Source organism: Monodelphis domestica, chromosome 7 (genome assembly GCF_027887165.1).
Source record: "Monodelphis domestica isolate mMonDom1 chromosome 7, mMonDom1.pri, whole genome shotgun sequence".
NCBI classification, from domain to species: domain Eukaryota; kingdom Metazoa; phylum Chordata; class Mammalia; order Didelphimorphia; family Didelphidae; genus Monodelphis; species Monodelphis domestica.
This window is the reverse complement of record NC_077233.1, coordinates 231,949,223-231,965,690: the sequence shown is the minus strand read 5'-3', so window position 1 is coordinate 231,965,690 and position 16,468 is coordinate 231,949,223.

Below are 16,468 nucleotides of genomic sequence, written 5' to 3'. Positions count from 1 at the left end.
TCATCTCTCCTCCCTACCACCTGCAACACTCCTAGACAATTTAGATAAGAGAAAAGAATCCATTAATTACTCAATGCCAGGCAGCCCTGGGTGGTGTTCAGACATATAGGCAATGTTTCTGTTCTCTATCAGATGCCATTACCTCTTTAATAAAGCAATAACCTTTAACTTCATTTGGGAAACCAACTTTAGAAAATAAGGAGCATAGAAAGGAGCATAATTTGATCATAATGGAGTTGTTTTTTTAAAAAACCCTTACCTTCCATTTTAGAATCAATACTGTGTATTAGTTCTAAGGCAGAAGAGCAGTAAGGGGTAGGCAAAGGGGGTTCAGTGACTTGCCCAGGGTCCCACAGCTAGGAAGCATCTGAGGCCAGATTTGAACCCTGACCTCCTGTCTTTAGGACTGACTCTCAATCCACTGGGTCACCCAGCTGAACCCACCACCAATTTTTAAAAAATTTTATTTAGTCAATTTAGAACATTATTCCTTTGTCACAAGAATCATATTCTATTCCTCCCTCCTCGCCCCCTGCCCTTCCTATAGCTGACGTGCAATTCTACTGGGTATTACATGTGTCCTTGATCAGAACTTATTTCCATGTTGTTGATGTTTGCATTAGGATGTTCATTTAGGGTCTACATCCCCAATCATATCCCCTCAACCCATGTATTCAAGCAGTTGTTTTTCTTCTGTGTTTCTACTCCCACAGTGTTTCCTCTGAATGTGGATAGTGTTCTTTCTCACAGATCCCTCCAAGTTCAGGATCACTGCATTGCTACTAATGCAATGCAGTAATGTAATGGAGAAGTCCATTACATTTGATTGTGCCACAGTGTATCAGTGTCTGTGTACAGTGTTTTCCTGGTTCTGCTCCTCTCACTCTGCATCAATTCCTGGAGGTTGTTCCAGTTCCCATGGAATTTCTTCACTTTATTATTCCTTTGAGCACAATAGTATTCCATCACCAACATATGCCACAATTTGTTCAGCCATTCCCCAATTGAAGGGCATCCCCTCATTTTCCAATTTTTGGCCACCACAAAGAGCGCAGCTATGAATATTCTTGTACAAGTCTTTTTCCTCATTATCTCTTTGGGGCACAAACCTAGCAGTGCTATGGCTGTATCAAAGGGCCGACAGTCTTTTATTGCCCTTTGGGCATTAATTCCAAATTGCTCTCCAGAATAGTTGGATCAATTCACAACTCCACCAGCAATGCATTAATGTCCCAACTTTGCCACATCCCCTCCAGGATTCATTACTTTCCGTTGCTGTGGTGTTAGCTAATCTGCTAGGTGTGAGGTGATACCTCAGGGTTGTTTTGATTTGCATGTACTTATTAATGGTTTTGATTTCTTTGACTGAAAATTGCCTAATCATGTCCTTTGCCCCACCAATTTTTTAATGATATAGTTTTTGAATGTACTGTTTTTTTCCAGAAAATTTGAATGTCTAGTTTTTTTTTTTATTCCTTGAAAAATGTCTTTAAATTAAGTGGGCAGTTAGGGAGAGGAAGGATTAAAGGACACAAAAATCCACCAAAATTGCTTCACTTGGAGAATAAAACCTGAAGAAAAGGGTAGCCTGAAATTGAGGGCTAAAGGAAATTAAGCAAGAAGGAAAGAGATAAGAAGAGAGTTAATTAGGTCAGATTAAACCTCTTCTGTGGTACTTACTGCTAGTAATTTTTTCCCTTTCAAATTTTCATATACATGGCTTCATGCAGCAACTCTGACTAGATTGCAAAGTTCTGATGCTTTCTCATCAACATTTCCTGATACTTCTTTTTCTACCTTCTTTGTCAGAGGTTGAGCAGTCTTCCAGAGAGCAATGTTCACCAGCTCCTTCCCAGGTAGGACTCAAATTTACCCCCTTCTTTCTGTAGAGTGAATATAGGTATTGAGAGACATGGTTTAAAGGTGGTTGGGGCAGAAGGGCAGCAATGTATGTAGATGCCTTTTGACAGAAGTGTGGTGGATCTTGGCAGTAGATGGAGCTATATAGAAGAGCATACAACACAATCCCATTGATCTAAGAGGAAAGGAGCATAACTTGATCATAAAGGAGTTGGTTTTTGAGAAAAACCCTTACCTTCCATCTTAGAATCAATACTGTGTATTGGGTCCAAGGCAGAAGAGAGCTAAGGGCTAGGCAATGGTGGGTTAAGTGACTTGCCCAAGGTCACCCATCTAGGAAGGATGAGAGTCTAGAGTCCAGACCTTGGTTCTTGACCAGCTTCCCCAGTAAGCAACATAGGGAGTATGGGGCTAGGAATCAATTTCACCATGGTAGATTCTTCTTCAGATTTATGCTAAGGCTGCTTTCCCTGCATGGCATTGTTATAGGAATGGTGCAAAAGAATATTTTATAAAGAACTCCTGCTCTCTGAGAGCTTACCCTATCAAAGAGTGCTCTAACCTTCTCTTAGATAGATGACACAACTGACTGACCAGCAATGAGTCTTGTGTCTTGAGCCACTAACTTTCTTTGTGTTCTTGGGTAAGTCACTATCAACATCTGGGCCCTAGCTTACTCATCTGCAAAATGATGGTGATGGGGTATGAATTAGAGTCCCTTTCAGCAAGTATGCAAGTACATGTTTAACAAACTGACTTTCTAGGGGGAAAAAGTATGCTTGAAACACTTTTTAAAGTTTAACCTGCATTATTAGTATTTTGTCCATCACTTTCTTAAGTCTAGAAATCAACAAAGCAAAATCAAGTCCTGTCTATGCTCACCTTAGAAATTTAACAATTGACTCTCTCCAGCTGGTTTGAGTTGCTCATACATTTCTGCTATCAGTCTTAATGCCCTAGTCCAGAGGTTCTTCTACGTCTGTGTGGCGTGTGTGTGTATGTGTGTGTGTGTGTGTGTGGGGGGGTGTGTGTGTGCATGTGCACGTCTTGGTTTCAACACAATTAGAAAGTGCATTATCCTTGGCTTAGCGCCCTTTAGGTATGGATTTGACTCCTTTCTGAGGTAATCAACATTTGGGCTAGTCATGTTTTGTTATAAACTATGGATGAGATACTTGGTACATGGGAAAAAATCCCATTTAAAGTAAAGAGTGAAGGGGAGTTGCAGAGAGAACTGGTCTCATATTGAGTCATCCTGACACTCTCACCCTGATCCCTCTATGACCAGTGACCTCCATTTTGAAAATGTTTGGCTAGGTTTAAAATGACAGACTATATAGCCAGAGGACAGCTCATTACAATATGTGCCATTGTCTTAGATCACGCTTTTTCTTGGTGCAGGGGAAGGGCACTGAATTTGTAGTGAGAAGACATGGGCTCTAGTCTTGGCTCTCCTCCTCTCCTCTTGTATGATTCTGACTAAGTTGTATCACCTTTCAGGGCCTTGGTTTCCTTTTCTGTAGAATGTGGGAGATATGCTAGTTGAGGTCTAGTGTTTCATCCATATATAAATTTATAACTCTTATTAGTGACCTTTGCTAATAATCTTGGTAGCTAATCACCCCACACAATAGTGGTCATGGCATTTATTGGTTCATTTAGTACTCTGTAGCCACCCTTACCAGTAGAACCATTGACCTAAAATCAGATGCACCTTCCCAAGTGTCTCCTTCCTGCCCTGAGAGTCAATTATCAACTAAAAGAATCTGGCTCATTAACCAGGTCTGGGCAATCCATTCTATACAAACGAGAAATGAGGTTTTCCCCAGGGCAGCAGAAAATTCTCCATGTCTGAAGGAAACTGAGGGAGATGGAAATCATACCTGACAGCTCTCTGGGAGACCGGAGCTCATTACTCTCTTCACCATGCATCCAGTGAATGAGGGAGGCTGTGATTCCACCCACAAAGGGGAGAATAAATGAATGTCCAGACACCCAGCCGGGAGCATTGCTCTGCACTCCATTGGGCCCCAAGACCATTAAGTGTTCTGAAGGGCATTTTGGGCATGGTTTCCTCTCTCCTTTGTATCTCACCTCCACATATTGTTTGTGGGATGTTGTTTAGATTGAATGACAGCTTTAGGGACAAACAATTTTAAGAGAAATATTATCTTTTGTTTCCTTTTTTTTAAAGTCAGAAACTACAATAGACCACAAGTAAACTAGATATCTGAGTTTATGTGAGTGGTTTGGTGGAAGGAACAATTACACCAATTGCTCATAATTTTTAGATCCCTTCCCTATCGCCAACTTTGGTTTGGTGGGGTTCACCCAAGGGAAAGGCTTATTTTCCAGGATAGTAACGTGGGGTAATCAGAACCCTGAAGTCAAGGTCATTCAGTGAGCCCACTCATTCCTAGAACTTTCAGGTTCTTTCAAGCTTTTGCTACTTCTATTATATGGATGGGCCACCACTGCTTGGCAGGTTGTCATTGCATGTGATGGTCATGGGAATAATGGGGAGAGAGAGAAGCTTCTCACCCAAGTTTTCCACTTTCCATTATCTGTGAAATGGCCTTTAAAATCCCTTTCAGTGATGAAAACTTGACTACTCTCAGCAATGCATTGCTCTGGGACAATGCTGAAAGACTTATGATGGGGAATGCTATCCACTGTCAGAGAAAGAACTGTTGGAGCCATCTTTCACATCACTGTACCTTTGGTTTTATTTTGGGGTTTTGGTTTTGGTTGTTTCCTCTTACAATGATCACTATGGAAGCGTATTTTGCATGATAATAAAAATGGAAAAAAGAAACTAAAGACAAAAGAAAAATAAATTTCCTTTCAACTCTAGGTCTATGATCCTATACCTTAGTTAGGGAAGCTGGGGATTGGCTAGAAAGACTCTTCAAACAGGGGACATGGGAGTTTTTAGACAAGAGTAGAAAGAGAAAAGGTGTTAGACAATAGAATGAGATAGGTCAAGGAGCAAAGGGATGGGAGAGGGTTTCTTTTTGACTCTCACAGGGAGAGAATAGGAACAGAAGTGGTGTTTTGAAGACTTTCAGATAGCTAAAATTCTATTCTTCTCAAGGAAGTTCAAGAGAGGATGGGTAATATTATTGATTACATTGCTTTTTCCTAATTCCTCGGTGAGGCTAGTTTCATGAAAATATGAGAGTTTTGATTATGGAAATAAAGGGAGGAAATTGTAGGACACAGGTCACCGATGGGGTCCAAACAGGACAGTATGGGGGAGGGTGCACTTTGGGCAGCTAGTACGAGGGCATAGTAGTAGGTATCACATATGAACCATTTTGAAATTTTATCCAAGGCTATCATCCTGTCACCCTTCTAAGAAGAAAGAATATGGGTAGCAGCACTACCTTTTAGAAAGAAGGGGATATCCTCATGGCCATGACTACTCCATCACCCTAGCTTGGAGAAGCTGAGGTGTCAGGAAAAAGCTTGGGGGCTGCGAGGCAGAGAATGAGCTTGACTTCAGTAGTCTTGATGGAAGGAGTATTTTTTCTCTGGGCATAGTATTAATGAAGTAGACATGCAAGTTACCTCAGAGTGACACTGAGACAAGGACAGGCTGGAATTCATTCTAATCAGGGATAATGCCGTTGTTTTAGTAGTCTTCATGACCCCATTTGGAATTTTCTTGGTAAAAATACTGGAGTGACTTGCTATTTCCTTCTCAAGCTCATTTTGTTGAAGGATGAGGAAACCGAGGCAAACAGCATTAGGTTACTTGCCCAGGGCCACAGAGCTTTAGTAAGTATCTGAAACCAGTTGTAAACTTAAGTCTTCCTGGCACTCTATTCATTGTACCACCTAGCTACCCCAATCAGGGAAGATGGCTTTTAAATCCTTGACTGAGACTGGCTCTCTTTTTTCCTTCTTGTTATCCACAGATAGAAGCAAACAGATGCTCTGCAAGGGATTCCTACTATCCTCAGAAATACAGAGAAGTTTCTAGAAAAGCAGAAGAGGAGGAAAACCATATCCAAATGGCAGCTTTCTAGGCTGACACTTTGGTGACACACAAGAAGATATTTAGGTGAAAATTTCCTGCACTGTAGACTAGGAGGTCTTTGGTTCATATGATCTGTTAAGAGTTCTGGGTGTGGAATCTACTTAGAATCTTCACAATAACTTGCGTTATTGTAAGGAAATGGCTTATTCAGATCACCAGCCCCACGATTCCTCATAGGTGGTCAATCTAGACTGTATGGGGAAGGCAGTAGCTGATCATTGCCTATTGGAGCTGAAATCCTATTGTAGTTTCCCTTTCCTTTTCTAACACATCCTTATCTATACTTTTGCCCATCCTCCAACTTCCCATCCATAGTAGGCATATGTACAAGAAATGGTGTTTATAAAGGACATCATTAAAGACATAAATGAATGGCAAAGGAGGTCGACTGATCATGTGGTGAGAGTGAATGATAACAGGGCTGACAGCCCACACTAGTAGCCTTAAATATTAAAAACCCAGAAGGAGAGTGCCAGTATTTTGGGTGAATCCTTTATGAAGGATTAACAGAAGGATATGGACAAGAATTGGACAAGATGAAAAAGTGTGGAGGGGTTCTGATGTGCGTTCCCTTTCATGAATAAATTCCTTGAGAAAGCTGGCTGAGAAAACTATAATTAGTAGCTTCGTTTTCTCTTCTCTCACTTTTAGCAGTTAGGTAACAGTGGATAGAGTGCTAGACCTGGGGTCAGGGAAACCTGAGTTCAAATCCAGCCCCAGACACCCCCTAGTTCTGTGACTCTGGACAATTGCCTACCTCAGTTTCCTCAACTGTAAAATGGAAATAATAAAAGCATCTACCTCTCATGGTTGTTATGAAAATCAAATGAGAGAACATTTGTAAAGCACTTAGCATAGCATCTAGCACATAGAAGTTTCTTTTTCTTTCTTTCTTTTTTAAACCTTGTTTTCTTTCTTAGAATGGATACTAAGAATTGGTTCCAAGACAGAAGAATGGTAAAGGCTAGGCAATTGAGGTTGAGTGACTTGCCCAGGGTCACCTGGCTTGGAAGTATCTGAGGCCATATTTGAACTCAGGCCCTCCTGACTTCAGGCCTGGTGCTTTATCCACAGATAGTAGTTTCCTTTTTAAAAAAATTAAATTTTATCCCCCCCCCCAATTATATGTTTTCAACATTTAAAAGAGAATTTTGAGTCTCGAATTCTCTCCTAACTAAAATGGTAAGCAATTTGATATAAATTATACATGTGCAATCATGTAAAATGTTGTTTCCATATTAATCCGTCCTAATAGTAGTTTCTTAATAAATGCTTGTTTCTTGCTTCCTTCAAAACTCTGTGCAGTCTGGCTCCTGAGAGACCTTCACTGACCCTTTCTGTCTCACTCGGTGATCCATTAAACTATGAATTCCTGAGAACAAGGACTATTGTTTTTACATTGTTTTTATCCCCAGTGCTTAGCATAGGCCAGGCACATAGTAAGGCACTGAGTAAATGCTTGTTGACTGGCTGATGAACTGAGGAAGGGAGAGAATACCTAAGCCAATGAGCAGATCCTTTTAAGTTAAGATGACATCTAAGTAAGGACACTTATTGGTCACCTTAATTGATATACACCTTATTGTATGTCATTATGGGGGAAGTGCGGGATCCCCAAGCACAATTGTTTCTTCTACCTTCTGTCAAATGCATCAGGGGTGAGCATTCCTACCACCTAGATAGGACAGGAGCCTTTCTGCTTTCTCCTTAATTTTGCCTTGGAGTAACTGAACTTCCATACTTGCTTCTTGGCCCCATTTAAGAATGACCCCCCTGTGGGTCAGGTAGGTGGTTCAGAGCACCAAGAGCCAGGCCTGGAGATGGGAGGTCCTGGGTTCAAATTTGACCTCAGACTTGTGTGACCCTGGCAAGTCACTTGACCCCTATTATTTAGCCCTTACTGCTCTTCTGTCTTGCAACTATTATACTGTATTGATTCTAAGATGGAAGGTAAGGGTATAAAAAAAAGAGAATGACTCCATGGTTCTCTATAAGTAGTTAGAGGAGGAAAAACTTCTTATTTCCTTATTTTGTGAAGTAGATGGAGGCCTAGGGAGGTTTTGAAGGAACTGGGTTAGCTTCATCTGTGCTCGGACAACAGATGGGCAACAAGCAACTCTAAAGAAACAAGGTCAAGAGTATCAGTTTTCTGCTCTGGGCACCACTGTGAGAAAATTTATTTAGAGACCTAAACTAGATAATCTTATTCTCTAAGAGATTTTTTCCTCTGGTATTTGGTATAAAAGGATGGCATCTTTTTTTAAAAAAGGGGACACAACTTACTCAGTTTGTGACTGTAGTTAAGTCATCTCACTTATTTAGGACTGACTTTCCAAACTGGAAAATCTAGTGGTGCTGGTGGGTGGGTGAGAAGGAGTAGGATGTAGTATAGCAAAAAAAAGAACTGTCCTAGGAGACAGGAGATCACTGTTCTGCTACTATTTCTAGCATCAATTTATCTGTTTTGCCTTGTAAAATTATAATAATGCCATATTTATATGGTACTTCTAAGTTTGTGAAAACTCCCTTCGTATATAATTTCAATCTTGGGAGGTAGGTGGTACTATTATTTCCATTTTTAGAGACAAGATAAAGGAGGCTCAGAGTGATTTGCCCAGAGAGATATAACTACTAAGTATTTCAGATAAATTTGACCTACTAGGTCTTCCTAATTCTAGGGCAGCACCCTTCCATTGAAAACTTTTAAAAAAGACCAAGAGTATGCAGGGTATGTTGCTAGACACAAGAGATACAATTAAGGAGATGGGAGAGATGATAAACAGTTGAGGCTGCATTGGTGCTAGGATGGTCATATGGATATGGATCCCAAAGGCACTAGGGTAATGTATACAGTTCTTGGGAGACAGCAACAGTACTTCCAAGACTGTTGTTATCATGCCCAGAGAAATGATACTTTCTAGCGGTTGTATATTGAGAAGTCAGAGCTCTCAAGGCTGCTGAGGCAAGATGGAAAGATAAGCCTTTAAGCAGAGCTTACTGCTCTTGCTCCTTTGATACTTTTCTAGTGAATTGATACATCCTTCTTCCACTCTGTCAGGAAGAAAAAAAGGAAAAGTTGGGATCTAAGGCTAAATCCTTGGAGACATTTGGGAATAGAAACCGAGGTTATTCCAATACTTGATCTTGCTTGCCATTATGTTTTTTTTTAATTATTTAACATTAAAAAAAATTTAAACCCTTACCTTCCATCTTGGAATCAATACTGTGTATTGACTCTAAGGCAGAAGAGGGGTAAGGGCTAGGCAATGGGAGTCAGGTGACTTGTCCAGGGTCATACAGCTGGGAAGTGTTTGAGGCCGGATTTGAACCTAGGACCTACCTTCTGTCTCTAGGCCTGACTCTCAATCCACTGAGCTACCCAGTATCATCTAATGAAGAAATAATTGATTATGATTACTAGATCATATTTTTAGATTAATAGAAGCCACTCTGAGTCCTCAAGTGCTACTAGTGCTTTCTGTAGAATTATACTCAATACATTTTATTTTATTTTATTTTTTAAACCCTTACCTTCCATCTTAGAATCAATAAGGCAGAAGAGTGGTAAGAGCTAGGCAATGGGTGCTAAGTGACTTGCCCAGGGTCACACAGCTAGGAAGTATCTGAGGCCAAATTTGAACCCAGGACCTCCCATCTCCGAGCCTGGTTCTCAATTCATTGAGCCACGTAGCTGCCCCTCCATACATTTTAGAGACCTCTCCATTCCAAGTGTTCACACAGGCTATTTGTGGCTGACCTTTTAGTAGAGTCTGCTAAGCTCTTACTAGTCTGATCAGTAGACTAACCCTGATATAGTGATGTCATTTTGGTCTTCTTCAAGTATGAAGGACAACAACCAGCTCAATAATGACTTATTTATTGCTTGAATGAATGAATGAATGAATATGAATGACTGGAGGATAATCTATATTTATATAGGGCTTTAGAGTTTATGAAGCACTTTTGCATGCTTATCCAGTTTAATCCTCACAACCCTGTGGAGTAGGTAATGCAAGTATTATCTTCATCTTACAGTTGAGGAAACAAGATCCAGAGGGGAAGGGATTTGCCTAACGCCACACCTGCAGTGAGTGCCAGAGCCCTGCCTTGGACCCAAGTCTCTTGGCTCCCAGATTGTAGTCCTCTCTGCTATACCAAACTGTCTTTGAGAATGCTTGCAGTTTAGAGGGCTGCTTTTTACCCAGAGTTCTTTATGGGCATTAATTATGTAAATATGACCAATGAATGACTAGATCCCCAAATCCACTCCGGGGAAGGGTGACTTAGGGAATTAACAAAAGGCTCAGACCCAGAAACCTTCACTCTTAGGATCGGAGAGGTTTGAAAGATTGGCCATGCATCTCTGAGTATCCAGCCTCTCCCTGGTGAGGGATTCGGGCACATGGGGAGTCTAGCTCTGCAGCTCTTGATACAGTCCAAAATGACAGCTGTGGCATACTGAATACACTGGAATGAGTGAGGGAAGAGGAGTGGTTTTCATTTGGGTGACTTGAGAGTTAGGGGGATTATTCTCCCTCCCTCTTTCTGTCATTTTCTGTCCCAGGAGGAGTCCTATTTATCATGCCCAGTGAACAGCTGGTCTGTCAGGAGTCTGACAGCCAAATTCCAAATGGCTCCATTGGTCTTCTCCCCACCAACCACCAAGAAAGCAAACTCCCCTATTTATCTACTATACATTCATTCCCCCTGGGAAACTGAGTCACTCAGGTAATCAAAATGCTCCACTGTATCTTGGCTGTAGACCACACTCATTGCCTCAACAGTGTCCTCAAGGTTCCCTTCCCTTCCCAAGAAGGAACTAACCTTTAAGTAGTAAACAGAAACTCAAACAGGAAAAATATGAGAGAAACAAAAACTATATAAGTGACAGGAGCTTCCTTGACAAGTCAGTTCCCTGCATGCAAGAGATCTATGAAGCCAAAATTGCCTCCTCAAGGTGGGAGATTTTCTGAGACAAGTCAGCCTTCCCTTGGCTGACCCCAACTAGCTAAGCTGGAGATTTTGCAGTTTTTTATTTGCAACAAAGAATTGAAAGACCTGAGTTCTATTCCTGGCTCTGATGATGATGATAGTTGTGTATTTTTGGGCAAATCACTTCTTTTAGAGCAGCCTCAGTTTCCTCATTTGAAAAATGTTCCTTCTAGTTCTAAATCTGTTTTTCCATGATCCTTCCATCTGTCATATTCCATTTTTTCTAAGAAAGTAGGACAGCCAGGAGCCCTTTTTTCAATTCAACTGAGTAATTCAACATTCATCAAGTACCTGCAAAATGTAAGTCACCTTACTGGGGCTAGGGAATACAAAGACAAAGCACCCTCTAATTTACTCTTCCAGACAGATCTAGCTACTTTCCGACTCCCAGCTGGCTTTAAGGAGTTTACATTTTATTGGAAGGACATTGCTGCTAAAGGAGGATATTTCTTCCCATCCTTTGGGATTATATTTGCCTTGGTGTGTCTATTTCCTTCTGCCATGTATTTGCATGAGTCAATGTTGTCTGGTTTGAGATACTCCTACAGAGCTGAGGTTGTGTTGGGGATGAGACACCCTCCACAAATGAGCAGAATAGGGATCGTTAGATAAGTCAAGTCTAGAAGATCTGGGCGGTGTTGAGTCTATAAAATTTAGGCATGTGTACATAAGAAAGAAAGACAAAATAAGCATTTACTAAGAGTCAGTGCTAGGCACTGTGCTAAGAGCTTTACATATATTATTTCATTTGATCCTTACAGCAACCCCAAATAATAAGTATGATTATTATACTCATTTTACAGTTGAACAAACCGAGGCAGACAGAAGTTAAGTGACTTGCTCAGGGTCACACAGCTAATAAGTGTCCAAGGTCAAATTTAAACTGAAGCTTTCCTGATTCCAGGGCTAACATAATGTTTTTTTCCTTTATTTTCTTTTTTTCTAAACATTGTTTTATTTGGTCATTTCCAAACATTATTCATTGGAAACAAAGATCATTTTCTTTTCTTCCCCTCCCCTCCCTCCCGGCTGACGTGCGATTTCACTGGGTATCACATAACATAATGTTTTAAAGAGTTTGGAAATAGAGGCAATCTAAGAGTCTGCATGTTGCACATTTATGTATATATGCTATATGTGACATGTGCCATTTTATCACTTGGATCCTCTAGGAATCCAGACAATCAATCAATCAGCATTCATTACATCCTCACTGTGTGCCAGATACTGTGTTAGGTGCTACGGCTGCAAATACAATGAATGAAACAATCCCTATGCTTAAGAAGTTTACATTCTAATGGGGTCTAGAACAGGCCTGATTGCCTGTGAGCATTTACATCTCAGAAACCAGTAAATACTACAAATCAGGACTTGATTGATTGTTCTGCTGATTTTCTAAACTTCAGACAGTGATGAAGAAAATGTTAATAATACAAATTAGCTTTTAAAAGTATGAAGACCTTTTCTCAGGGTGGGGAAGAGGAAGAAGCTGATTGTTAAACATTTTTTGAAAATAAGGAATATATATGTATATATATATATATGTATATGTAGCATAAATATAAAGGGAACAAACCCAAGGAAATACAAACTAGTTAAATACAAGATAGTTTGAGAGGGAGGACACAAGTGATTGAGGGAATGAGGAAAGGTTTAAAATCTAATAGAAGAGTGTGAGGGGAAGCCAGATGGTATACTGGATAGATCCAGTCTATGAAGTCAGGAAGTCTTTCAGTGTTCAAATCTGGCCTCAGACACCAACTAACTGAGTGACCCTGGGTAAAATCCCTTAATGTTTGCTTCCATTTCTTCATCTGTCAAATGAGCTGGGGAAGGAAATGTCAAATCACTTGAGTATTTTTTGGAAAACTCTTATTTACCTTCTGTCTTAGAATCAATACTGTGTACTAGTTCCTAGGTAGAAAAGCAGTAAGGGGCAGGCAATGGGGGTTAAGTGACCTGCCCAGGGTCACACAATTAGGAACTCAGGATCTCCCATCTCTATATCTGACTCTCAATCCATTGAGCTACCTGGGTGCTGCTCCTGTTCCACTTACCCCCCTGACCCCACTCGAGTATTTTTGCCAATAAAACCATAAATGGGGTCATTTAGAGTCAGGCACAACAGAAAATGACTCAACTACAATATATACCATTTACAATGAAAAAAAATATATACAAAATAATTAAATACAAGCTATTTTGAGATGGAGGACATGAGTGATTGAGGGGATGAGGAAAGGCTCTAAGTTCAGCACATGAGTAGTGGAGGCAAGATTTTTAGCTCAGCCAGAGGATGATTATATATTTCTCATCAGATCAGGAAATAATCCTAGGGTGGGGATGGTCCTGAGCCTAGAGATAATTGTACCTGAGGAAGAGAACAAGAGATGAAGGCAATGCTTGACAGTGGAAACAGCCTCATTGCAGAAATTTTAACAGTCCTTTAAATACATTGTTGCCTTACTATTAGTTCATCCTTATTGTTTTTAATAAAAAGTTTACCTTTATGGAAAAAAGTGTAATTAAATGGATAAATGCACCGATGTATGGTTTAGTGAATGGATGCTGGATTTGGAGTCAGTGGTATCAGGTTCAAATCCTAGCTTTATCACTTACATGTATATGACTTTGGGGCAAATCATTCCCTGGGTCTGTTTTCTCATCTCCAAACCAGTCCTCTAAGATTCCTTTCAGCTCTAAATCTAAGCTTCTATGATCCAATATGTCCTCTGGTAATCTGGGAAGCCTAGTTAATTTGGCCCATGAAGCATTGTGGTTGTGGCATCTACTGAAGTTGAAGGCCAAATTTCCAGAAGGAAATACTCAGAAATGTAAAATAAAATAAAATTACTTAAAACCATGAATGCATAAGAACAGAATCCCTTTCTAGGACCTGAAGCTATTTCCTGTCCCACAAACCCCATAAAGAAAATGGGTATTTTTGGGGACCCAATTCTAATTGAAAGTCATCATATAGATGCCCATTTCATCTAAAGAATGGCACAACACAGAATGGACAGGGACAGCCCTATATAAAGGTAGATCAGGTATCTATCTACTTTACAATGTTGTTTGGGATTTTTGAAATGTCTGTCCCCAAATCTTCTTCTCTAGTTTGATATATTCTGCCACTAAATTCCTAGGATCATAGATTTAGAGCTGGAAGGAACCATTAAGGTCACTGGGTCTAGCCTTCTTATTTTATGTATGTGGAAACTGAGAAAAAGAATTGGTAAAAGACTTGTGAGGATTGTGCATATGGTGCATGTTTGAGATAGGATTCAGACCCAGATCTTCCTGATGCCAAACCTAGTACTTTAAGACTTAATTATGTTGCTTCTCAAATCATTGCTATTCAGTTGTTGTTGTTGTTTTTCAGGCATGTCTGACTCTCCATGACCCCATTTGAGGGTTTTTTTTTTTTGGCAAAATTACTGGAGTGGTTTGCCATTCATTCCCTTCTCCAGCTCATTTTATAGATGAAGAAACTGAGGCAAAACTAAGTGTCTTGCTCAGGGTCACACAGTTAGTAAATGTCTGAGGCCAGATTTGAATTTAAGAATATGAGTTCCTGAGTCTAGACCTGGTATTCCATCCACTGCACACCCTAGCTGCCCTTTTTGAAAGCATTACTTTAAGTCAAAGCATTATTGAAAAAAAGGTCCGGTTAAGGGACCTGGTACAAGTGTGAGAAGTATAACAGCAACACCTTAATCTATTAATTTATTAATTTCATCTTCCTGGGATACAGGACAAATGAATTTTGATGTAGAGAAGACTGAAAAAAGTTCATCACACAGAGTGGCTATTGGGTAGGGCAAGCCTGTCAAGGGTACACTATGGGGAGCCCTTATGCATCCAGAGTGTAGTAAAAAGGTCCTGGGTACCCAGGGAGGTTGAAGATTACAAAAGAAAGTTGGGATAAGTTGAAGACAAATTTATTTTTCATTAGTTGACCCCCATAGGTCCCTTTAATTATTAAGATGGACCTAGGGCAGCTAGGTGGTTCAGTGGTTAGAGTACTGGACCCGGAGTCAGGAAGACCTGAATTAAAATCCAACCTTGAACACTGACTAGCTATCTGACTCTGGGCAAGTGACTAAACCTCTGTTTGCCTAAATCCACTGGAGAAGGAAATGGCAAACCACATCAGTATCTTTGCTGTGAAAACCCCATGACAGTCCAGTCCGTGGGGTCACGAAAAGTCAGACACAACTGAATGACTGAACAACAAAGGGCTCAGTGACCTTCCTGCCATTAGCCAGTCCATCAAAAAGCATTTATTAAGTGCTTACTATATTCTAGAAATTCTGCTAAGTACGAAAAAAAAGGGAGTAAACTAGGTAGACCTGTATACTCACCTAAGATGTTCACTGCTGCCATGGAGGCTGTTTTCTGCAAGGTCCAGTCGAGAGAGGGTTTCCCTACATATAGATGGGGAAGTCCAATGTGTATTCCTCTTTGTAGATTATATTGTGCTAGTTGCATCAAGCCTCAGACCTTTATAGGACCTTTAAATGAGATTCATGATTACTGAAAAGGGATCAGCTTAATAATCCACACAGGAAAACCAAACAGATCAAGATGCTTGCTATTCAGATGATGACTTGCAGTTCAGTGTAGAATTCCTTGGATTAGTCTACCAGTATATGGCAAACCCCACTTTTTGCATCTCCCTTATTCCTGATCTCCCTTAATGCTGGTGCCTTTCCTCTGATATGATGTCCAATTTACTACACATACTCACACAATATCTTGTTTGTCATTCAATTATGCCCAATTCTATGGTGTTTTCTTCTTTTTAAAAATTTTTACTTTTTGGCTCAGTATTAATTCTAAGACAGAAGAGCATCAAGGACGACGTAATCAGGTTTAAATGATTTGCTAAGGGTCACTCATTTGAACCCAAGTCCTCCTGACCAGGTCTGGTGTTCTATCCACTGTTCTCCCTACCTGTTCTGATGGTATTTTCTTAGCAAAGATAGTGGAGTGGTTAGTCATTTACTTCTCTAGTGTGTTCCCATTTTACAGATGAAGAACTGAGGCAAATAGGGGTTAAGTGACTTGTCCAAGGTCACATAACTGGCAAGTATCTGAGGCCAGATTTGAACTTAAATCTTTCTGATTTCAGGCTCAGTGGTCTATCCACTGTACTATCTAGCTGACCAATAGTACATGGCACATAGTAGATGCTAAACAAATGCTTATTGATGTGATGACTTGGATAGAGAGCTGGGTTCAGAATGGACTGGGAAGAAGAGAGCAGGTTGGATTATATTTAGGAAATGTTTCAGTGCTTTCAGTGATCCCAAGATGCTTCCCAGCATAGAAATTAATATTTTATGCAGATATTTCACTATTGATGCTATGTGGCTGTGAATCTTAGAACACCACAATCTCTGAATAATTCAAGGTGCCAGTCCTATGGAAGAATATTGTTGGTGGAAATGGAAATTGGTCTAATCCTTCTGGGAAATAATTTAGAATTATACATGCAAAGTCAATAAATTGGCCATACTTTTGACCCACTGATACCATGACTATATCTATGCCCCAAAGGAATGAAAGATG